Source organism: Nyctibius grandis, chromosome 2 (genome assembly GCF_013368605.1).
Source record: "Nyctibius grandis isolate bNycGra1 chromosome 2, bNycGra1.pri, whole genome shotgun sequence".
Lineage (NCBI taxonomy): Eukaryota > Metazoa > Chordata > Aves > Nyctibiiformes > Nyctibiidae > Nyctibius > Nyctibius grandis.
The window spans coordinates 101,511,075-101,535,337 of NC_090659.1; the positions used below are offsets into that span (position 1 = coordinate 101,511,075).

General features: G+C 39.5%; 1 protein-coding gene across 1 annotated transcript in view; it reads right to left on the reverse strand.

The window, feature by feature from the left end:
- The window catches only part of KL (klotho), a 52,681-nt gene that overhangs the window by 27,400 nt on the left and 1,018 nt on the right, over positions 1–24,263 (reverse strand). The gene's annotated exons all lie outside the window — the stretch shown is intronic.

The window sequence follows — 24,263 nt, forward strand, 5'->3', positions numbered from 1 at the left end:
TCTCCCTACATTTACAGGGCAGCAGTACCCCTTTATATGCACCCATCACCCAAGGATTTCACTGTGCTCGAGCTTTATGCAATATTCATAGCATCCAAACATGAGAAAAATTATTAGAGGCTGATCAAATCCATGTAATTTCATGAACAGATGAGGTATTAACCCCCAGCCAGTCTCAAAAAGAGCTGAAAGAGTTAATTAAACAAGCATAAGCCATAATTTACGCAGCACAATTCTAAATGAACTGATGAACAGGTCAAGTGGTGCAGGACAGAGTAAAATATTTAGGAGTAGACCAATCACCTTATCAACAGTGAGCAAAATTAATAGGAAGCTTCTTGCTTTACAAGTCTGCATGAGCTCAGATCTCCTCTGGGTATGTTTATTTTTACCCAGGATTTTATATCCATGTTTGCAGATATGATTAAGCCTTTAACCAAGGTATTAAAAAAGGTGCAGCAATGGGAGTGGAGATCAGGACAAAACCTGACCTCTTCAACATGCAAAAAAAGGCTGGCATAGGTAGCCACACTGGGGATGCTGTTCCAGCATGGTCACTTTATTTGCACTTTGTTACCCCTCCAGAAGCAGTCGAGGCCATGTTGTCACAAAAACATGGGAAGTCAGTCAGTTCACTGTGTATGAAAAGGAGCATGTGGTGCTCCTGGGAGACTTAACATGATGATCCAGAAATTACAGACTGAGCGAAAGGCATAATTACCAAGTTCAGAATATTTAAGAGTATCAATAGTGTGGGCTTAGCAGAAGAATCAACTACAATAGGTGGTCCCCAGAGCGTACCATGGGGATCTCATCCAATTCGTTCACGAGAAAAGTCACTTTGAAGAGGCTAGAATGACATAAAGTAGACCCCCTTTGGGAGTAGACATTAAACAATGGGTAGAGAATTATTTAATGTGTACTATAGTAACTGTTTCTACTACATAAACTAGACCTCTTCCCTTTTCAGCACCCAAATATACCAGCTCCATGGTTGCAAATATAAATTGACAGCTCCTTTATCGATCTCACAACAAAGCAGTAACTGCTGCAGTGCCCAAGTACATCACTACAAGGTACTGACAATCAGAGGTACGAGAACACCATGATGGTAGTTTGATTGGGTGCTACCCACAAAATGGCTTCAGAAGGTATTTCTGGATGAACACGCTGGTGGATAGCTTTTCCCATTGTGAGTTCCTCTGTGAGAAACAACAGCCCCTGGGCAGCGACAGCAAAGAAGGAATTAGAAGAAATCTCCACCAGTGGAGGGTACCAATCAGTAATATGGAGGTGTTTGGTCCTACATAGCTGGCATAGGAATTATAAGTTCAGTTAATATATACGCAACCAATATATTACAAGCTGTCGGAGATCAGACACCACAGCAGCCCCAAATGAATGAGGGTCAAACAAAAATAATGATATGAAGTAAGCAACATTGTTTAATGACTGCAAAAACTTCAGGCTGTCAGACAGACAATGGCATGCAACAAGACCCGTGCGTGCACACAGGGCAAAGCTGAGCATTATTGATCAAGGTCAAAACAAAATTATTGTATCAGAGCTCTGTGCTATATTATAGGCAAATGCAACCCAGAATGAAGGGGACTTACTTGAGGTGATCTCTACGAAGACTTTTTGTTTTAACCAAACATTTGGGTTGTTCATGCCCAAATCTAACTCAGTCACTCACAACATGATAACCTGAGTTTACTCTGCTATAATCTTGGCTATTAAATTTAATCATTCTGAGATTAGAGCTGTGCATGAATGACAATGGGCTACAGAATAAGATGGAAAGTTCCAGTCAGCCCTCTAGATGGATGCAAAAAAGCAGCTGATCAGGATAAGCAATACATATGTGAAGGTACCAGTTTTCAATCTTCAGACAACTGTTTAGATTACAATTTGACCAGATGTGAATATGGAATTCTTCCTTCTTTTTCTAATCAGTCTGCAATCATTTATGTGCGATCCAGCTGTGTTTGCATGCATACCCAAATAAAGCAATCACTACAAACTACCTCATTGTGTATAACCTGCCTGAAATGTTCTGTTTTGTGCACATATAATAGAAATGACTGAGGGATGTGATTTCAGTTATACACCTTTAGACGCAATGCTCAAGTTGCAAAAATCACTGAAACTGTATACTAAATTAACCTTAATCCAGTAACTTTTGGAGTAGCTTTTGCGTGATTGTTGCAGATAATAAAGCATTCAACTGTAACATCTTAAGTCTAGTGGGTTGTAAAACAAGCCACAAAAGCAATGATTATAGCACTCTGCAATAGCAAACAAATTACAAACAACTGCAATAGAGAAGGCAGGGTGTCATTCCTGATGGGAATCCCTCATGTGGTCCCCTTCAGTTGCAGGAATTTTGAACTTGGCTCTACATCCTGTAGCTATAATCCTACTTATATTTTTATACTTCATAATTTGTACCAAGTAGAAGAATATTAAGTGCTGAGCAAGTTGAGGAATACCCTAGAAGAAAGAACTGTGGGCTACCCTCTGACCTATACAGCTTATCAGAAGGCCATACCAGGCAAGAAATAGCTAACAGCTCCAAGGAGAACCACTGCTTGGCCCTGATCCATCGAAATGGTAGGAGGATTCACAACATCATTGCTAGATTCAGGACTAATGGCTCACGGTTTGCAGGTTACTGAAAAGGGGGATTATACCCCAGTAAGTACAGTATTGCTATTGCTAGTACCAAGCTACAGGATGCATATGAACTTTATCTTGACTCAGAAGTCATGACTTATTGAGATCTGCTTTGGGTGATCATGAGTCTGTTCTAGCTGCAAAACTGCTCGGTGATCAAGGGAGGAAGGAACTATTGCCTGACTTGTTGGGTTTTTTCCCCCTTTTGCTTAAAGCCGTCTCTGTGGTGGTAGGCACTACAGTTCTATCCAAATGGTATTACAGGCCTATTTCTAGGCAACGGAATCCCAACGCCAACTAGGTCTGAGAAAGATCCTGCCTAACCTAGACCTGCTACTACAGAAGAGTATGGGTCCTCTGTGAATCCTGTGTCAAACCTGTGAGCCAGTGCAAATGCCATGGGCATTCCACAACATGAATGGCAGCAGATATCTATGCTCAAGCAACTGAATTGGGAGCAGAAAGCAGCTCCAGATCCTGACACATAGCATCAGATGTCAGAAGTGTTAGTGTCCACTTGTGACGTAAGATTCGGTTGCTCAAACAGAGACATACCATTTAGGATGTTCTGGACTATCAAGACATCGGCATGGGCAGATACAACACAAGACCTTTAGGGAAACCTGTGTCTGTTGGAGTGGCAATGGGAGGCAAGTCAGGATACTCCAGGCTTCTCAAATGGTACATGCTTGTCTATGTGTGCAACTTTTTTAGCCCTAGTGGCTTCTAAAGAGGTAGCCTTGTGATTGCACGAAGTTATGACTGTGAGAAGGACTTATACTGTGAAAGAGTATACAAGACTATCAAAATCCTGAAAGATTCAGGGAAACCAAGAGGACCTAAGGCAGACTTTTTCACTCCAGAGGCAGACTTTTTTCACACCAGCAACAACCACTGGAAGGCTGACACAGTGAATCATAGGACCACGCAGATGGACAAGGCAAGTAGTGGTCTTGATGCCTCTGTTGTCTGCCCATCTTTGCAACAGCACAGAGAGCCATAAGGCTAACTGACAAGTTTTAATTAACACAATGGTTATTGCTAGTCATAATTCTTCCTTAATGTTATTGCTTCCATGATGTTAGGCTATGAAAGGAGGATGTGGGAAACTGTAGGAGGAATTAGAAACAGTTACTCAGCAAAGGCACATCAGTGGGGATACACTCACTGGAGGAGGCAGACTTTGGTCAGACACCTTTATTTTGAGGAATCACCACACTCCTCAGCAGCCACCAAGAAGCAGCTGTTCAAATCAGAACCCAGAAGAGAAGAGAGAAATTCCAGTGCAGGGAAAAAAGGGGGGAAACAAGATTCATTGGGAGAAGACAAACTCTTGGGGTACCACATTTTTAAAGACTCAAATAACAGAGTGATGACTTCAGTCAAGAGATGGAGGGACAAAATGAGGCATCTAATTTTATGGTGGAAAAAAATTGTGAATCTGCGTTTCTTCAGGGACAAGGATGATTTATGTGTATTTATCCAGTCTTTTCTATGAGCTTTTGGCTATACTGCAGTCACAGATTAAACTGGATTCAATTTATATCTATCTCCTTTGATTTGGGAAATACATTTAGAACCTCATCCAAAGCGTGCTGAAACCATGAAAATACACTTTTAAGGTATGAATAAGTCCCTTTATGTCTGTTTCTAAATGTATGTTTAATGGTAGATATAATATTGCTCTACTACAGATATGAGTGTTAACTCAAAAGCGTACAAATAAAAGTTTTCCTGCTTTATTCTTGTAGTCTGCAAACATAATAAAAAGCACCATTTGAGCTAACAGTTGGAATCTTGTAGAACAGAAAACTGCAACAAACAAAAAGCATTTAAAATTAAATATCTAATTCTTACTTTATAAACACAATCTTCATATTGTTGATTATCTGTAGAAATTAAGCTGGGTTTCACATGTTTATACAAGGAATCCAACTAGTTTGGCTGACATAACATTGAATAAATGTTTTAATGTAGTTGCTATTGATATAAAAATACTAGCTTCAAGTTGTTTCCCCTCTTTGAAAGTATATCCTATATTTTTATAGGATGCAATATAGAATAGGGGATTTACTACATCAACATACTGCAATCTCAGCGTTAGCAATCAAGAAAAGAAATTACAGTAAAAGACCTAAAGCAGCTTTTATCCAATCCTTAGAGAAATAAAAAGAAAATGTCAAAAAAATAGAAAACAGCCAAAGAAAAGGAAGAGTATTGTCAGGGTAATTGTTTAGTCTAAGCCACACAGAAAAGGGCATATGTTGGTTAATATATACAATTGCAAATGCTAATTAACTACTCTTCTTTCAGCAATCCTTGTTTCAGCTTCTGTGCTCTCACTACCTTAGTACTAGACACTTTCTGACCAGAGTTAACATCATATTAACAGACTGAGGTATTCATAAATATTGTGTCAACTGGACAAATTTTAAACATACTTAGCACAGTTAGGTTTAGACCTTACTCTGGCAGTGCAATGAGCACTTCTGCAGGCCTAGTATGTGATTTTTTAAAAGAACAACTTAGCATGCTTCAGGTTTCCTTAACCAGCTCTTTGCCAGTTGTCTGCTCATATTCTCTTTTGGAGAGAAAATAGTTGTCTCTTGAAGAAGAGACAGTAACTTTGATATTGGGCTCTCTTTACACAAGAAACCTACAAAAGATTATTTTCACTTTGGCTAACACTGCTGCAGAACAAGGGGAAACTGATAGAATTTATCTTTTGTCTGCTATTTCAAAGTGCAATACTAAATTTCAAGTTGCTCTGAAACAAAATACAAAGTCAGTGATGTCAAGACATTTGTATACATGAATGAGAGTCATCATTGGACTACAAATATAAAAAATGAAATGCCTGTATATCTACCTTTTCTTTTTCCTATTGATTCCAGATATGGCTAAAAACTATTTTTCTCCTTGGCCATTTTAACTATAGATACAGAAACATAAGGACAAATTAAAACCTTAACAAAGCAGTTAACTCACAGCTTCAGATACACCTTTTCAAGCAATTTGTTGGGGATTGGCATTCGTTTCTTTATAACCATGTCTTTGGAAATTCTGCCAGTACACAGTACACTGTAATATGTAAACATCCAATATCAAAGTACAATAATGTTTTCAATAATTTAAAGAAAACTTATTCTGGAAGAAATCCCAGTTTTAAGATCAAAAGGTACTAGAACAGAAGTGCAAGTTCACATATTTCCTGTAACAGCATCATTTCATCCTCCTATGTCCAGCTATATGTATGCCAGAAAGTAACGCTGCTCCACTTCACAGTTACCGTGAGGGTAGGTACGTTAGCAGTTGTCAGGAGGCCACATAAAATTACGGCAATTCGGTCAATATCTAATAGTGAGATAGACGCCTACCATTTAACTATTGCCTGTTTTAAAGGAGGCCAGTTCAAAGTAAAGAGTTTGGAGAAATGCCTCATTTCTGAGTAACTGACCAAAGAGCTATAGAGGTATAGCAAAAACTTTCAACAGATTTCCATGAAGACATCCATCAAAATGCTCTCAGAGCCACAGAGGTTTTTGTAAACTAGCTCAATATTTGTTAACAGCCCCACTCCTAGACAACAGACTGATCAGAGACATCCCAGGCTTAAATACAGGAGGACAGGAAGAGCAATAAATCCAGTGACTGAATTTTTTAAAAACACTGTCTTTGATTTTTAGACCAGTACAAGCTCATGTAAGCAGCCAGATGGCTTACATATATTCTGGGCTTGTTACATGGAAAAGGAGATTAAGTGTACTCCTGTGCCTAATATAATTATAATATGTAGCTGCTTAATTTCCAGCCATAGTATCTACATCTACTTTAGCAAACAGTAGAGATGAGGACCCAATATCTACAAAAACCCATGGTCCAGAAGCCGCTTAGTAGCTAGATTACACTAGATATGCTCCTGCAGGGCAGTTTCCAGGTTACCTTCATCCAAAACCAATCCAGCTGGGTACTCCAAAACCACTTCAGGCTACGAACCATAGTACAGCAAATGGAGGCAATTAGGAGATTCATGCTGCACATACACTCCTGATTTGTACTGTAATACTATTGTAGATGCACACTTAAACAGCCTAACGCTACAAAAGCATTAAAAGCTTTTTATTTTTTATCATAATCAAACAGGAAAATAATCTTTCATTTTGAGAGATCCCATATGATGCATAAGGTAGTGAGAGAGCTGTCCAGTCATTTTGTCCTAGAGAAAAAGGTTTTCATTAGCCACAGCTATGCCAACTCAACCTTCAACCAGTATGTAGTACAAAGGATATTGAAAAACTGTTTTTAAGACAGGATACATTAAACCAGGATGATGCTTTAGATATTAAGAAATCCCCAGGTTACACAGCTTACATGGAACCGTGGTTCAATCAATGATGCTCCAGGAAGCAGAGCAGTTGGCAGTTCAATCATTAACTAGTTGCCCAAACACCAATGAAAAGCAAACTGTTAGCCTGAACCAGGATGTGGAGAGCTTGAAGAGCCAGGCGTTTTGCGGAGATGAAGGGAGGAAGGCAGTGAGGGAGTAAGAAAGGCAGGAACACAGGAGGGAAAGAAGTAGAAGAGATTGCATTGCATTAACTGAACTTCGATTTTCACTGGAAGATGTTTTATGCACGAACGCTCTTACAGAAGAGCTAAAATACTCTGCATAGAATCATAGAATCATCTTGGTTGGAAAAGACCTTTACGATCATCAAGTCCAACCGTTAACCCAGCACTGACAAGTCCACCACTAAACCATGTCCCTAAGCACCACATCTACATGTCTCTTAAATACTTCCAGGGATGGTGACTCCACCACTTCCCTGAGCAGCCCATTCCAATGCTGGACAACCCTTTCTGTGAAGAAATTTTTCCTAATATCCACTCTAAACCTCCCCTGGCACAATCTGAGGCCGTTTCCTCTTGTCGTATCTTGTTACTTGGGAGAAGAGACTCACACCCACGTCGCTACAACCTCCTTTCAGGTAGTTGTAGACAGCAATAAGGTCTCCCCTCAGCCTCCTTTTCTCCAGACTAAACAACTCCAGTTCCCTCAGCCACTCCTCATAAGACTTGTGCTCTAGACCCTTCACCAGCTTCGTTGCCCTTCTTTGGACTCAGTCCAGCACCTCAATGTCTTTCTTGTAGTTAAGGGCCCAAAACTGAACACAGTATTCGAGGTGTGGCCTCACCCGTGCTGAGTACAGGGGGACGATCATTTCCCTAGTCCTGCTGGCCACACTATTTCTGATACAAGCCAGGATGCTGTTGGCCTTCTCAGCCACCTGGGCACACTGCTGGCTCATATTCAGCTGGCCATCGATCAACACCCTCAGGTCCTTTTCCACCAGGCAGCTTTCCAGCCACTCTTCCCCAAGCCTGTAGTGGTGCATGGGGTTGTTGTGACCCAAGTGCAGGACCCAGCACTTAGCCTTGTTGAACCTCATACAGTTGGCCTTGGCCCATCGATCCAGCCTGTCCAGATCCCTCTGCAGAGACTTCCTACCCTCAAGCAGATCAACACTCCTGCCCAACTTGGCATCATCTGCGAACTTACTGAGGGTGCACTCGATCCCCTCATCCAGATCATTGATAAAGATACTAAAGAGAACTGATCCCAACACTGAGACCTGGGGAACACCCCTTGTGAACGGCACCAAGTGGATTTAACTCCCTTCACCACAACTCTTTGGGCCCGGCCATTCAGCCAGTTTATTACCCAGCAAAGCATACTCCTGTCCAAGCCATGAGCAGCCAGTTTCTCTAGGAGAATGCAAAGACACATATGCAAGTTCTTACTGTCTTACTGGGAATTAAAAAAATCTCTGTAGAAATGAGCACTTGGGAAAAAAGTAAGGCTCCATCTATAGCAGTCAAAACCCACCCTCCTCATACAGGTGAGATGCAAGAAAGCAGAGATGCTGGAAAGGAATACTGAATAAAGAGTAGAGATCTTATGTATGTATTTTGAAACACAAAATAATTCAAGAGTATTAGGATATGATTTATAGTCAAATGCATTACATGTTTATTACCAAATGAGCCACTGGGAACATTTGGAAAAACAGGGACAGTATATAAGGACAAAATGGGTGCTCTGTTGGGTCAGATCAACAGTCCATCCAGCCAGGTACTATCTCTGATAGCAACAGCAGGACATGGTGCTATTTTAAGAGAGTAAGTGAGCCCTGTCACTTTCTGAGATCTCGCCTCCTACTTCCCAGGCATCCACATGGTTCTGCTGGGGATGTTAGGGGGGTACGTTCCTGCCTGTTTTGTTTAGTATCTGCTTAGGGACCCACTGTTCACATATTTGCCTACTCCCTTTTTGAGTCTGCTGCTACAACCTGATTCCAGAACCTGCTATGGCAATAAATTCACAAAGTTCATATCCTGCTGTGTAAAAAGCATTGAATTGTTTGCTCCAAGTTTCTTTTATACTCCACGTCAGAATTATCATACCTGAAAAGTCTCTCCACTGAGCACACAGGGAGCATACTCTAACTAGTTCTGATATAAGTGTGTACAACGCAAACATCTAAAGTAAAGTAAGATAAATCACACCCTTTAAGTCTTTAATTGGTCCCTTCCAATTTAAAATATATAGTTTAGCACAGTTTAATTAAGTATACTTGATAGATATATACAAAGTGAGAGAATTTTATTGCTACTCTGAAAGTGCTGGCTCCATAATCCCTTCTTTCAGGGATGACTCTGTGCTGCAGGAGAAAAATGGGAATGAATGTATAGTCTTTCCACAAGCCTGATCTACTGTAGACCAGGAGTTAGTCCTGCTAATTGTGAATCTCCTTAAGTTCCTGCATGATGATGACTAATCAACTGCTATGTTTTCACTGTGGACCCAACAAAGAATTTCACATAAAAGTACGAAACATTCTGAGCAAGGCACTGGAAATGCTTTGTGAAACAATACGATATTCCAGAAGATGGTGATGAGTCATATTACTGTGTAAGAAGAATTCTGACTTTAGAGAATTTTCACAGAAATACAAAATATACCTTACTGAAAAAAGTCATTACCATCTTTATGATCTTGTGTCTATTCTCTGCCAGGGATTATGAAAACTGGATTGGAAAATTAAGAGCCTCAAGGGCATCAGGTTCAACCCCCTGATGCTATGGGCATATATATGACACAATCCTACTTATAATCTTATCCAGATTCACTTTAACATTGGCTATGTATTCTGTTCATCCTATTCTCTCTGGAAGACTACAACAGAATCACACTTCACGAACGGTTTCTTTTCTTCCCTGATTTTCAGGTTAAATTTATTCATGTTCCGTCTAAACACTGTAGTTCTTGCATCAAAACTTTCCCTGGACTTACACAGTTATTTTCTTTCACTTGTTTCTACCATTGATCTATTTATAGACAGCAAGTATATCCTCTCCCAGTGTTCTTGCTCTGGTAAATAAGCCATGGTCTAGTAAGGTAGTTCCTCATCTCTGCTGGAAACATCACCTGATACAGACTAGAAACAAATGTGTCTTTGTCACAGCTGAATTATATTGGCATCTGATGGTCATGCTGTGATCAGCAAGTTCTCATCTTACGGAAAAAAAATTTTGAGTCTTTCTGTTCATCTGTTTATTATCCTGATTATCCTTTGCATTGGCACTGTTTCCTCAAGTTTAGCTCGTGCTCTAATTAGTGCAATCCTAGTCTATACCAAAGCATGGGAGTTAAAATACATTAAAAAGTCCAAATAGGAACTACCCTTGAGCCTGATGCTTCTACTTTTAGTGCAACTTACTGTGATATTTGCTTTAGCAATTTCCTAGCTACTGCTGAAAATTCCCTTTGTCCTAATCCTAAACTGAAATAGTAATTCTCCATGTGCCACCATTTCAAGTGTCCTACTGAAAATACAGATTGATTAGGTTTATCATATTTTCTTTTTCTAGATAATCATTTACTACAGAAAGCTATCAGATGGGTCTGGCTTGACTTTGATACCGTAAATTAACCTCTCCTGTCTGTCAGTCCCAGTGCTCAACATGATCACCCTTCTTGACAGATCAGACAAAAAGCATTAATTGGTTTTGGAAGTACATTTTTCTAATCTTATCTTCTTCCTCACTACCTGATGGCTGTATGTCTTTCTTTATGCTACTTTTCCTTAGGTGATTGAAGGATATTGTGATTTGGTTTAAAATAATGAGGTTTTCTATTTTTAAGACTTAATGCACATTTTAAATTTTCTGCTTATCGTAGTCAGTAAACACCTATTGCACTTAAATTGAAATGAGGTTCAATAACTTCCTTGGAGAAAATAATGGGGCCCTAAAGGAAAGAGACATCTTTTGTTTCCAGACAGAGGGAGACCGTGACAAACTAGTATATGGTTTGTATTTGCATATCAGTTCCAACTAGGGGGAAAAAGACTGTGTTAATTTTAAAGTTTTTAACTTTTTTTGATGTTTTAAATTACATTTTCCAAGGACTGCTCTCCTTACATTTTTGGAAAAGGCATGAAATGTTTTCATCATACTTCAACTGCCATGGTGAGTCAGTGGCAGCTGACTGGCAAAAGGGAGTGAAGAGCCACAGGATGGGGCTACTCAATGCCCATGAGATCTTACATGGGACACCATGGCTACTTGCTTGCTCCTCCTTTACAGGCCCAAGCAGGTGCTGCTGACCCCCCTTGCAGGGAGAAACTGTGCAGAGGTGCATCAGTTGCTTCACTGTCAAAAGACCCAGCTCAGTGCTCAGGAAGACCAAGGGAGAGCATGATATACAGGATTTCCCCACAGATATCACGTGCCTGAAATAGGTGAGACTCAGGCAAAATTTGCATATGATCCAGATCATATGTCAGAGTCCACCACCTGAGAAGTCCCAGGAACACAAAGTATCTCAAGCCAATTCTTGAACTAGCCCTTCAGTACTCCCTTCCTCTGTCATCTACCTCACCTCTCCCCACCCTCATTCAACTAAGTGTAAAAGCCTGTCTACAAAAAGTCTGTGTTTGAGTTTGTCACCACAGGTTTTATCTATACCCCACAGATAGAAATGGGACAACTAGGGTTTTTTTTGGTCTTAGGATGAGAGACATCATGTTCACTTCTCTCCATTACCTGTAAAAGGACCCTAGGATGGCAAGCTCAAATATAGTTGTCTCTGCTGAACATGTCTAAAATTAGCTCAAGTGTGATTGCTGTGTTTATTTTCACAGCCTGCAAGGGAGATGGCTCTACTGCAATGATGCATCTACCTAGCAAAGCACAAACATGTATTCCTCCATCTTCATCCAGCTATCACCAGCCCTGATACAGCACTGTTGTATGACTATTGAGCTCCTGGTCCACCACTTCAAATTATGCGGCTCTACACCAAAGGCTTGCAGGCAGCCAAGGACAGCTTAGTCCATGTCTTCACGCACTAGTTGTGGTGCAGAGCCAAAGTACACAAAGCTACACCTCTGGTCAGCCCAGTGGACAGCTTGCTCAGAGTTGGAGAACAAGTCCTAGCTGCTCCTCCCTCTTAGATCACTGGGAATGCTGCCAAGTCACTTTAAGAGAAATATCTTTACACTAGACCACATTTTTTCATGGTCATTGAAAAGCCAGCTATTGAAAGGCCAAGCAGATGCCAAAGTGTGTCTCAGAGCTGATGCAAACAAAAGCCTGGAAGACAGCACAATGATGCTGCTAAACTGTGGGGCAGGAGCAATTTTCCGTGCTACAGCCTCACTCAAACGAGCAAAATGCTTGGCTGCTGACAGCTGTTATTCGGGGTGGACATGAACCCCGGGTAGTTTAACATTGTCTTTTCAGCTGTTGGATAAATTTAATTTGTTATTGATAACCGTTGCAGGTTGAAGACTGTCCCAGTTGTATCCAGTGCCAATACCAACAAATTATTTTCATACTATAGACAACGGTGAATGTAGGGACTCTGCAGGCTCTGATCCCTAACCAACTCTCCTATTAGCACCATGAAGTGGAGCTCAAGAGCTGGTGGCCAACTGACACAGAAACAGACCCTTTCTCTATTGGTCATGTCCAGCCTTGACTACGCATACTGGTTTTCCTTGCATGCTCTCCTGTGTCCTCAATCTGGAGGAGACAAGCTGATTAAAAAATTACTTGCATATCTCACAGACTACTCTTCAGTTAACCCATCCATATCACAGTCAGCAAAACAAAGACAATTTTTTCAGCTAGAAAAGGTATTTATCTGTATCCAAACTACCACGTTATGCTACAGTTCCAATACTCTACATCGGTTTTCAGCATTTACATCAGCAGTGTCATTCCACCAGTGCACTACTGCAGTGGTTTCATTGAATACACTCTAGAATGACACCTACCGCCTATCTGTCTTCTGGACATACTCTAGCCTTTAAAGATTTTTAGACACAAAACTGAGGCTCTGGGCTGGTGCTTCCCAAACCTATGCATAGTTACTGCGCAAAACAATAGTGAATTACTCAGTGCTGTGGTCGATAATTAATCTTACCAGAAACATAATGTGGGGACTGAGAAAGTAATATTTTCTTACACTTGAAGAAGAATAATAGTAGAATATAAGAATCAATGGGTCAGGCTGTCCAACCCATCTCATTATCATTGAAACAGTTCCAGAATAAGGTGCTTCAGAGAAAAATCTTCAGCTGCTTGGACCAGCCACTCAAAAATTTGAACAAGTGATGTAAAAAAAAAAAGCTGAGTCTGTCCTGCAACTTATTGGGCAGTTGTCGTTGCTAATGTTTCTATCTTATGTCCAACGTCAATGTTCATGTCACAAGAAGCCTTGTTCTCTGATAGTTAACTGTTTAGTTTGGTAAATTACTCTATGGATTTGACATACTAATTGACTCCCTTGTCTTGTATACCTCCCAGTATAACTTTTTCCCCTAGATGTTTAAATAGCTCAGGCATTTCTAGATGGTCTTGGCTCTACGAAATGCTAGTGCCCCACAAGTCCGTTTCCAAACCCTCCAGGTCCTTTCCCACATTGGGAACATGCTGCTGCAATGTATGTTTAACCCTTTCCAATTCCTCGCTCTCTTTGTAGTTCATTCTTCCATACTCACTTCGTTCCTAAAAATATTCCCCCAGAAGCCCTCCCACAAACTTAACAGTCTCTCAGCAAAAAATAGAAAGGAGATACATAGATCATCAAGTTTAGTTGCCTGCAATAGTGCAGCAAGCTTTTAGCCCCAAACACTACACAATAATATCCACTATATGTCCCTTTTTCCCATGTTCATGGCATTATGAGCCACAAAACAAATCCTGAGATGTTTAACACAAGAAAAAACACGAAATGCTCCAAATATCACAATGGGCCACAGGAATAAAACAGGAAAGAACAAAGATTACTATCAGAATCCTAAACCCTTGCAACAGAAGACAAATTTTTTAGGTAAAATGCCTTAATGATCCTGGGAACCTGGCACAGAGAGGGAAAAAACAGGCCATACAAGAATCACTGTTCCTTGACAATAAAAATTTCTTCCTGACCACCAGTCCAGAGCCCCCAAAACCAGATCCCACAGGCCAGCACCAGTATCTCGTCCATACCTACACTCACGTCCTCTGGTTTCTACAAACCTATCCCAAATTACCAGTTACCCAGGAAACATTCCTCTCCAGAAAAGTCCAACTTGGGTAAAGTGGGATCTGACTGGCGTAGTTCAGGGTTCTCGCCTTTCACAGCTCAGCGTTAACAATCCTGTTTCTATAACCATTTCGCACTAACCAATTTTGAAGTGGTCTCTGTTTCATTACCCTAAGCTGTGCTATGGAAAAATGGTGTTTCTGAGCTGCTCTGTGCTGCAGTTTGCTGGTTCTAACATCTAGGCTCAGAATGACTGTGCCAATTTGATGCTGCTTTTATTAGAATTTTCCCCACTTTTAAGCAACAGCCTCCTTCAAGTACCACTTTTCTTTTTACCAGAAATAGGAAAGAGGAGCAGGATAAATGACTGAATAATTACAGTTTCACACAAAAGTGGCACAAGCAGCCCAGCTACAAATATGAGACACAGAGTAACCACTACCGTGCAAGAATTCTGCCCTGACAGCTCTAAGACTGTTTTATTTCTTTCATCAAAGAATAAAAGGCATCAATCTGCAGCTTCAAGAAGTCAGTTATATTGCAGCAGGTTATACAACAATTTCACAAGGGTAAACTGACCCAATTTGAAGCAGTGGGCACTCATCCAATGAAAGAATACAGAAGGCAGTGTGTGAAATGACTGACTGACTCACTATATCAAAATGAAATTTTTCAGTATCACATCAAAATGGAAAACCAAGAATTTCCATGGCAAAGTAAAAATAAAATGACTGATTTTATTTCCCAACTTTTTCCCGTATTTTATTTCTCAACTTTTTCCTGGGAAACTGAAGTCTCTCTCTCAAATATTTTAATTTCAACGAACCAGCAAATTCCCATTTCACAGGTTTTAGATCTTTCTGACTTGCTCTAATTACATTAAATTACTTGGTGAAAACTGGAGGTATTAGGAATATGAGAAAAAGCCAGCTGATATGACAGGGGGGTAGTAATCACAGCTGACTACAAAGAAGAAAAAGAGAGTTTTTTTTATACTCCCAAGTATATTATTAAGATGCAAAACTGCAGCTGAATCATATTCCCACAGCTCTGTTCCTTGACCTGCATAGTATACCCCAATATTCTTTTCTCATTCAAAACAAGAGGCATGTTCATAGCTGGGAAGGGAAATAGGATGATAAACTGAGTTCAAGAGCTCCTTCAGTGCATTTCCAAGGTCTCACCCTTCACACAGCAAAGATGCTACTTGAATATGGGAACGCACATTTTCTTCAACTTAAGAGGAATACATCTGTTCAACTTGCTAATTTACTTAACTGCTTAAAAGTGACAGGATTCTCAAAAAAGCTTAAGTAAAATTCAATTCTCACTTATATTTCTTAAGCTCCTTTGAGAAACCCAGACTTAATGTAGTATCACTCCTTTCTTCTGCAGCCTGCTCACTGTGTCCCCCCACTGGCAATGTGGGGACAGCAAGTGGACACCATAAGCCCAGACAGACTCTTTGGATTAGGCTCCATCACTGTGAAGCATGGTTTGTGATTTCATTAAACCACCAGTCAGCTTCCTCAAAAAAATTCATATGACATCTATAAATAAAAATGAACCAGAGAACGACTCATATTTGGGGAACTCCAGGCCATCTCACTTCACGTCAAGTTTAATTTTCAATGCTAAATACACACACAAAAATGCAGTATTGTCTCATAAACCCAGTCCTGCATTCCTATTCATGGCCAGTCACCCCCACATCTCACCAGCTCCTCATGCATTGTCCGTTTTCCTAATACTCCTCTTTCTTGTCACCCCATGTTTTGTTACGACTCTGGCCTGGATTTTGCCTCCTGATGGATTAAGTAACTGGTGATGGACATTCTGCTGTAGTGGCTCTTCTCTCTGTAAACACCACTTGTATCCAAGTTAACACTATACTATGACAGGAAAGGAAATGAAGAATGAAGTAAGTGTATTACAAAAAGCATGTGGTCACTGTACAGTCAGTAGCCAGTTGAACTTTCATTTCAGACCTGAGAATTATTGAATTTATTTTGAAGCAAAATGTTATTACTTACAAAATACAATACAAAAAATAATCACTCAGCCTGACAGTGCAATATATTCCCAACCTACTTTCTCAAAAGAAAAGAAATGCTGCAGGATTCTTCCATTTTCATATATATCTGAGTTAAGGAACCATAATTAGAATAATTAATCAATAACTATGTTCAACAGTTCCATGCCTGCAGCAAAAATGAGATTATTTCTTAAAATGCCAAAAGTTAAATAAACAAACTGAGTAAACTTTGCCCTCATTTCTGAAAAACAACTGATCCAGTGGAGCTACTACATATTCAAAAGAACAAGAAAAAAGCTGACCGAGAAAACGGATTGGAAAATCACAGTGAACTCTTAACCAGAACATGTGACCAACAGCTACAAGTCTGTCCCCCCTCCCCACCCGACCATCTGATGTCTTTTCTAGAAGCAGGATCAAAACAAATAGATGCTACGATCTTCCCAACACTAAAGCAAATAGCTTGTAAAATATAATCCCTGTGGTGCCAACATTTTCTAGCCTTTAGTAAGGGCATTAAATTGATTAACCTACAAAAGGATTCCTAGGTTGACTTTTGAACTCACAAAATAACAAGGCATTTCCATAGTATAATCTCTCCTGGCCAATTTTAAACCATTCAGCTGTCTTTAGAGGTGTGCTAAGCTGACTAAAACAGAAGTCAGAGCTCAACTGTTATCATGAGACCTAAAGTGCAAGTAACAAAATTATCATGTGCAGACCGAAGTGACAGTCCACTGGAAATGTGCGTGGCTCCGTGTCAGCTCACCTTCTTGCTGAAAAGCTTGTTGCAGGGTGTCTCATAGCACTCCCCAGCCTTTCAGGACCCCAGGCTGGCTGGATCCTGAGACATGCAAAAGCCCCTGTGCTTCCCATCATGCAAAAGTCACAGAGCCCTGGCTGCCTGGTGGCACTGGAACCACCCGTGGACCCAGTCTCTTGGTTCCTACATGAGCTGTTGTAAATGGCATCTGTAAAGATTTCAGTAACTGGGAGAATTTAGACTATGGGGTCTTTTTTTCAAAATCAAAAAAAAAGCAAAACTTTAAACGTTCGCAGTTCTCCATAACCCAGAATGCTATCTCTTCTCAGACTAAACATACATAAAAATGAAGCAACAGAGATGTGCTTCAATGTGGCCAAATCCAGAGGTTCTTAAATTGCTTTCTCTTACTCCAGTGTGCATCTAAAAGGACTCTCCCTGCCAAATCTCCAGGGAGACATACAACAAACTTAACAGGCCAAGCTTCTTATGAGTGTTTTGTGCCTTCAGAATAGAGTTGAAGTGTCCACAGCAAGCCAGAAGTTGCCAACACTGATATCCTAAACAAGCTTTACTGTTAATATAGATTGTATTTCTTTTTTTTCCCTTGAACTATGTTCTCAGCATTTAAATCATGCCATGTATCATTCTGTTATGAATTTGCAAGCAAAGAGGAAGAATACACATTTACAAGTACTGTCACTTTCACTGCCACCAAACGCATCAAGAGCCTCTTTTCTCAAACTGCTCTAGCTGTCTTAAAAGATTTTTGTTCCAACTGTTAACAATGAAAGGCCATTCCAGAAGCTCTTTCCTCCAAGGGCTATCCATGACTTCTAAGAGTCAACCTAATTGTATTGATATTGAACTTTTATCCTTTTTCCTGTGTGTGCATATGGTACTTTAACTCTAAATTTTCTTCCTGACATCATTGATTTTCATGTCCAAGAGTATCTACAGAGAACATCAGTGTGAATCTACTTCCTTCCCTTCCTTGGTATCATTTGTCTCCTACTCATCCCATTTTACCGAAGGCTCCAATCCCTTGATATGGCCAGTATCTCTTTCTCCTCTTGTGGTTCGTTAGTTACTTTTCCTTCCTGATAACTCACCTTCTCTTTCTGCTGGCACATTTCCTCTCAAGTGAAGTAATTCATTTTTATCTCCAGTAGCCAGTCTCTTTCATGTTTTATTCATAGTCATATTCCACGGGTCACCTTCTCCCTCAGAGATCTGTCCAGTTTTCATTTCAGTAATTTCCTAAACATCCTGAGGTGTTGTCTACAGCCTTATTCTTCTGTTCCATTCTTCTGATTTAATCTAAAATCAGCATTCACAGTTTTACCTGTGACAGTCTTCTATATGCTTTGGCAGGCAAATATTCAAGCATGAGTCGTTTTTATATAGTACTTAGGTAACACACATCCTGTAATTTCTACAACCTGTTATCATTGTATATGGAGGTCACCTCTTCTACCTCTTCAGAAGCACTTCTTCATCATTTCCTCTTCTTTATTTTTACCATCACGGAAAGGAAGAAGAAAATCCCCTTGTGTACATTTCTTTACCTACTAGTCTGTGCAAGCAGGCTCCTTTGATTGCTGGCTTCTCAGCTTTTTTAAAACTTTGCCAAGATCAGCCTTGCACCTTCAGATTAAGTTCAGCAGTTTAACTGTTCATCAGCAACAACCAAACACACAAATCACACACTCAGTTGTAAGGATTAGCAAACAACCCTCAAACTCTGCCAATTACTAACTGAAAACCACAAGACTCTACAAACTGGAGCTAAACAAACTACAGAGCATCTACATGCACATGTCTGTTTGTTATATCCCGTTTCTCCAAATTTAAGAAGGATATGCATTATAGTCACCAAAAATAATTAAAATGAAACATCTCCAAATGCCCACACCCTGCACTGCTCTCTGTTCTCTGTCCTAATAGTCACTGTTTGCCAACGGTACTACCAGCTGTAGAGACATACTCACTGCTTCTGTCTAGTTGAAGAAATACTGAAAGATAGGGGAAAAAAATGTTTTGTTTCCCAGAGTAAACTCGGAAGGAGACTCTTGTTACTCAAAGAGTTAATAAATGTGAGGAACAAAGCTAAGGTAATTGCCCAAGAAACTGCTGGAGTCCTATTCTGATTTAATTTCTACCAAAGCAAGAGAGATCAGAATTTGACCTTCTACAAGGTGGGCACGTGATGAGTGAAGTAACTTTCTCTTACATCACAGAGCATTTCTTCCTCACAGAAGACTACACTTTCAATAGAAAGGGCTGTCTCTGCTCTTTAAACCTGCTGACAGTTGCAGAATAGAGGTTTCTACTTGATCTGTCATGGGAAAAGCTCTAAAAGCTCCTTGCTTTCGGTCAAAAGGGGAAGGCAGGCACTAAAAAATGGTGAACTATCTTAAGCTAAAATATACATTTCACTCTTCAAAAATTGAAGCTAGGCTTTATTTTCCAGGTCCCAACAATATCCTTAAGTACAGGTAGGAATTATGCCCATCAACTACCTAAAGTACTGGAAATTTTCCACAGAAACAAGATGAACTGGAAACTGGAAAAGTTTGTCATACAAAGGACTGCACAGTAACACAAGTCCTTCCACACACTTCTCTTCAGATCCTCCAAAACTACAACAAATGCAGGATCCCTTCTGCTTGATGAAAGAGGTTGAAGGGGAGAACCAAGAATGTCTCATACTTTATGAGGTTTTATTAATGCAAAATGAAGGCGTATCAAGGAGCAGACAGCTTTACACTCATGAATCCCATGAGATTTTATGAGTTGTGAATTTTATGTTGCCTGTCTAAATGCCTTTATCTGTATCAAACTGCTGTTAACAGTCATTATCTTTCCGGCACTGAGCAGAGCCCGGCCTAACATGTTAAACAAAAATTTTGATCTTAAATGAAAAGCATGCTATTTAAAAAGGAAGCATACTAGATTATCTTGGTTAGGAACCAGAAATATCACCTAGGTACCTCCAGCACCAGCTACTGCAACAAGTAAAAATCAGGCACGTTGCACTTAAAATGAGATATGAAAACACAGATTTGGGGCTGCCTATCGAATTAAACACAGAGATTCACAGCTATAAAAACCACAACTACTAAGCACTAAAATCCTCATAATGAACAGGGACCCTCAAGAAATCCTCATCCTCATAATGGACAGCAAAAGAGTTGAGGTGGGACTTAACATACCTATGGGCTCGACCTGGTGCTTTTCCGCACAGAGAACACACAAATTCTGCTCCATCCCACTTCAGTCAGTAGTGCAGTCTTTCCAGGTCCTGCCTCTTGAATTTTAATAAGATTTCCTATAATCTCTAAAAAGCTTTTCAAGTTAGAGAACCCCTACACCTGAGGGAGATCCACTCTTACTTTTCCATGATAACACCTTATTCTCCACGTAGTCCTGATATTTCTATAATTAAAGATCAAAGCACTCTGTAAAGATAACCAACTGCTTTTTGGTTACAGTGGAGTATTTGAAAAAAACCATTCCTTTTGCAAATGTGTATGCAATCAGGCAGAAATGGCAAGGGGAAAGTTACATATTCTATCTTTGGAGCTAATTTTAATAAAATGAGCATCCTTGAAACCCAAGCTCCCCTGTTTGTCACATTTTAAAATGAAACTAAATTTCTTTTTTTTCTTTTGATGATTAAAGCTTGAGAAAGGTGTGCTATAGCTTTTAATATAATTTGTGAACATAGTGTAACTATCCGTAGCTACTGCCACAGAAAACTGCAGCATCAGACCTGAATTTGCTTTACAATTTGACTACACTTCTTTATCATCTCTGACATTTGAAAGATACCTGATTGAAATGATGAGTGATTAGAATAATCACTACTGTAATAAATTATTTGCAAATATATACTACCCAACTGATACTCAAAACCAGAAACAGAACCAATTTCTTCTTTGAATTTCTTTGAATTAAGTCTTAAGAGAGCAAGAATAGGAAAAAAAATTAAAATACTATTACTTAGAATTATTCCTTCTGTTTTCTAAAAAATTCTGTATGTCTTCACAGCTATGATGAGCTGTGTTACTTTCAGGAAAATCCAAAATCATTTGCACTGAGTGAAAGTTTGAAGGCTGTCTGAGTTTTGAAAGAAATAATACGCACCGAGAAAAGACCATCCTCCTATGCTGCAATTACTGATACTTTATTAGGTTTAGCGCTGAAGGTTAACAAAAGAGTACTTACCTTTTGTTTTGGAAAGAGTTTTGGAAGAGAAATCAGTCTGTTGCTACGTGACTGGTTTCCAGGCAGCAATTCCACTCACTTCTTCAGGGAAACAACATGTTCTTCTGTTTCTGCAAATGCTGTTTATATTGAGCAAATCCAAGTATGTTCAATTCAGACAATATGTACTGTGAACCAGTAATGAAAAAACGCATTTGCAAAAAACAGAACATAATACAATGACCTCTCTCAACTCCTATCTGGAGAAAGAGACGCATCATATACATGACAGATTGCTGGTATTACATTTTCTGGCTGTTGACTCGAGAGAATGCCAACTTTTATGAACTATACTTGATCCATTCAATTTATTTTGTGAATAAACGTGTACAGCTTCCTCCATTTCTTACTATGTTTGAAGGGCTTAGACACATTAAAAGCGACAAGCGCCAGTGGAGATACTATAAAAGGGTGAAGTTTTCACCAAATACTGATCAACATCTCTCAACAACAAACCAAGGATGCATCCATAAAATGTTTTTTCTTACAAGTTTTTTTTACACTATTTTTATTTGCTCTTTTTTATAAAGAGTGTCTCTTACTCTGTCCATTTAGTATCTGTTATGACTCACTTCTGGAAGTTCAGAAAAATGAAAGGTAATTAAAAATTCAGTACAATAAGATGAAATCCATTCAAGCTAAATTTAAACATTGTTATTCAGATCAAACTTCATTGCCCTGTTGTCAGCAGACCTGAATTGAACAACCTGGATTGAATCAACCTCTTCTTTGATTATTTATTCAGATAATAAATAACTCACTCAGAAAGACACAGCCCAAAATCCACATTCATATCTGCTGAATTTTAAAGAACTTAAAGGAAATTATTTCATCTTTTAATGTGATTAGCATCAATTAAAATAAATTAGTAGACATCACTTTCACGAGCTGTTAAGGTTGCCACTTATGAGGGTCTTTGGTTTGAATAAATGCAGAAAGCAGACGCTTAAAACTGCATATTGTAAATAAGGAAAAAAAAGACAGAAAATATGCATACTAAGAGTTAGTCTGCTCATTTGCTAAGAACCAAACATTTATAACAACATATTTTATCTTTTAAAAAACAAACATGTTCTGCAAGCTCTATTTCCTGGGGCGGGGGGGCAGGGGAGGGGATATAAGAATGCTGCAGAGGATTAGGAAGAAACCTGGGACCAGACCTTAAGCAGCAAAAGGTTAGGCAGCTGAAAGGGGTTTTTTTGTGTGGACTGATACAACCACGTCTTTTCCGGTGGGGCTATGAGGGCTGTATCTCCTGGCTGCTACACACATCCTCCAGGTTATGTGATGAAGTGGTACTACTGTACAGCATTCTGATCCAAATCAAGGCTGCGTGTGCTTCTGAGAACTGACCAAACTCACCTACAAAATTATATGCAACTCACAGACACACATTAAAGAACATTATTCAAGTTGCAAAGTCAATTACTCAAGAATTATGTAAGAGAAGAATTTAATTTGCACATGGAAATGTAATTCACTCCTTACCATATGTGGTATAACTTAAATCTTTGCATTACACGATTACATACACTGTCTCTATGGATATCAGGCTGTGTAGCCAAGGCAGCCGTAATCTGTAGCTTCCTACTTCATTGTCTGCACAAGTTGAAAGGTCTATTATCAATAAGCTACAGAGATGTAAGAAGGAAAAGGAGGATCTCAGTGTGATTTGAGATTTTGGGGTCTGACTTGTAGAACAGATGAAAGTATAACATAACTGAGCAATATTTTAAAAAGATCACACGCCAGGAAAAGGGCACTAACAATCGGTGAACACTTTGGGTCTTAATTGCATCTGTGTTTCAGTTCCTCATTCATGAAACATGGCAAAACTGACACCTCGTTGCCTTACATTGTTGTGTAAAAAGAAATGTCCACTACTTGTGAAAATCCTGAACGACAGTCACTAGGACAAAAATAAACATGAGATTCTGTCACTATACCAAGTATTGGTAGACTTTCCTGATTTAATTATACTTTTTACATGGTGTAGGCAAGTCTGTGTTTCCCATTTGTTAAATAGAAAAGCACCTTTCTTCTCCATAGGGCTTTTACAAGAACAAGCATATGCTTGAGATTATGTGGGACTCAGACAGATACTATGCTGATGTGGGATATACTCAAGTGTGAAACATGGTCAAGTACACCCCAAGGTACTAAATGGGTGAAACCTTTAAGGTTTCAGGAACAGGAATTTAAACTGAAATTTTACCCACGTTTTCCCCACCTATATTTTCCCTTGACTTATTTGTAGCACTAAGCAATGCAAAAGTAATGCAGCGAAGTGGCAAAAAGTTGCATAAGGTATGTGTTGAATGTTTTCTTGGTGTTCAAGTCTAATATACGATACTCATTAAGGTATAACTCCTGCTGGTAAGTATACGTTGAGCAGACAGACATTAGCAGAGTTCGTGAATGTGTATTACAGTACACTAGATCATGCCTTAATGGCCACACCATTCCAGTTAGGCTGAATCCTTTCTCCTGTCACTGGAAGGACTTGTAAACACCTTTGCTTAATTCTCCCTAAGAATCCACAATGTTTGCTTCCAGCAAACATTACAATTACACCATATACAGATACACTGCATAAAAATTATGTGTAGCAAACTACTTACGCCACTTATTAGACTAGCTGGGGAACAGAGGATCTTTTTTCCCAAAAAGTGTTCACACTCAAATACCCCCTTACTCTATCAAGAAAATCTCTCAGTATGACATTTCAGCCACCTCTACCATCTCCACTAACTCAGTAAAGGTTTTTTATCAAATGCATTAATTCTCTTTACAGTTGTATTAAGCATTTCCACAGTAATCTTAGTAAGCCAGCACTGGACTGGCACAGCCAAATGCATCCACTCACCCACCCAGAACGGCATTCACAAGCGTTGGCAGCAGGATTGAACATTTCTGCAGAATAT